The sequence below is a fragment of the Pinus tabuliformis genome, chromosome 8 (assembly GCF_031772625.1).
Source record: "Pinus tabuliformis cultivar Carrire ecotype Pingquan chromosome 8, CPIR1, whole genome shotgun sequence".
Classification (NCBI taxonomy): domain Eukaryota; kingdom Viridiplantae; phylum Streptophyta; class Pinopsida; order Pinales; family Pinaceae; genus Pinus; species Pinus tabuliformis.
This window is the reverse complement of record NC_142294.1, coordinates 1,977,845,417-1,977,847,216: the sequence shown is the minus strand read 5'-3', so window position 1 is coordinate 1,977,847,216 and position 1,800 is coordinate 1,977,845,417. Positions and strand designations below refer to the sequence as shown.

At 43.1% G+C, this 1,800-nt stretch overlaps 1 pseudogene; it reads left to right on the top strand.

Moving 5' to 3' along the window:
• The first annotated feature begins 676 nt into the window (after positions 1 to 676).
• On the top strand, positions 677 to 1,499 carry LOC149244372 (eukaryotic initiation factor 4A-3 pseudogene; annotated as a pseudogene).
• Positions 1,500 to 1,800: the final 301 nt, after the last annotated feature.

Below are 1,800 nucleotides of genomic sequence, written 5' to 3'. Positions count from 1 at the left end.
TCCTTCAATGAATCCTGTTTACTCACCACCTCCAGGTGTTCGTATACCAGTCTTCGAGCAGCTTCTACCTCGAATTTTGCATTGTTGTTATGGAAGCACATGGCAAGCACGGATAGGTAGGGTTATTGGTCTTGGAGCTTTGGTTGGGAAGGCAACTGTCGAGACTTTATGCCTTTTTCAAGTCCGGGCAGTACGCGGTCTAGTATATGTGTTGAAGAGACTTCCTCAGCATGCCAATAAGGAGCGTAGTATTATTTCGAGCAGTTGTAAAGGAAGAGCGAGAAACTCCCAATCTGTCAAAGGTTACCTACGAATGGGCAAGCTTAGATGCCTTTCTGCTAGCTGGCAGAAGCATTACAGCACGGTTGTCTGAGCTTGACATTATAGCAAAACAAGTGGAAGCAGAGTTAATATCAAAAGAAATTGGGTGCCATTTGTTGCAAGTTTTGGAGGCGGTGAATTTTGTTCTTTTTGATTTACGAGGCTTTACTAGGTCATCTCTTCATAACAATCCAAAGCAGTCATACTTGCATCAAGTGCTAAAATCTGCATCTGGAAGTGGAATATTGCTAAGCACAATATATATTGAAGTTTGCCGAAGACTTGGAGTTACTATTGTAAGAGCTCGTGTTGGGGAAGAATTTTTGATATGGCCCAAAACTGAATACACTGAGAAGCCTTCTGTAATCCAGCAGAGAGGAATTGTTCCTTTCTGCCAAGGTCTCGATGTTATTCAGCAAGCGTAATCTGGAACAGGAAAGACCGCAACCTTCTGTTCAGGAATTCTACAACAATTGGGCTACAGCCTCCCACAGTGCCAGGCACTAGTTTTGGCCCCAACCCGAGAATTAGCCCAGCGGATAGACAAAACTATGAGGGCACTTGGTGATTATTTACAAGTAAGAGTACATGCATGTGTTGGGGGAACAAGCATTCGAGAGGATCTTCGTATTCGAGAGGATGTTGTTGTAGGGACACCAGGTAGGGTCTATGATATGCTGCGGCGTCATGCCTTGCGTTCTGATTCAATTAAAATGTTTGTGCTTGATGAGGCGGATGAAATGCTCTCACGTGGGTTTAAGGACCAGATATATGATATATTTCAATTGCTACCGCCAAATCTTCAAGTTGGTGTTTTCTCGGCCACCATGCCTCCCGAGGCACTGGAGATTACAAGAAAGTTCATGAATAATCTGGTTATAATTCTTGTGAAAAGAGATGAGCTTACTCTGGAGGGTATCAAACAGTTTTATGTCAATGTCGAATGAGAAGATTGGAAACTTGATACACTGTGTGACCTGTATAAAACTTTGGCAATCACACAGAGTGTGATTTTCATCAATACTAGGCGGAAGGTAGATTGGCTCACAGATTAAATGCGAGCTCGAGATCATACAGTGTCTGCAACCCGTGGTGACATGGATCAGAACACAAGAGACATCATATTTTTCTATAGTTTTGGACTGTGGGAGCACTGGTACCCGAGTTTATGTGTATGAGTGGGTGCGGAATGATGGCAAGCATCAAGGGAGTCTTCCAATGGTGTTGCGCCCATTTCCTGAAGGTACTGATGGCAAGTCAAGGCAACAGAATGGACGAAGCTCAACAAATCTTCTATGAGATACCAAAATGGGGTTTGAGCCCTGATGTTATTACATACAGCACATTGATGGATGGACTCTGTAAAGCGGGTTTTTCCAGTGAGACAATTAACTTATTTAAACAGATGATAGATAGTGGTCATGTCCCTGATATGATTACATATAACACCCTCATGGATAAATTGTGCAAGGATCACAC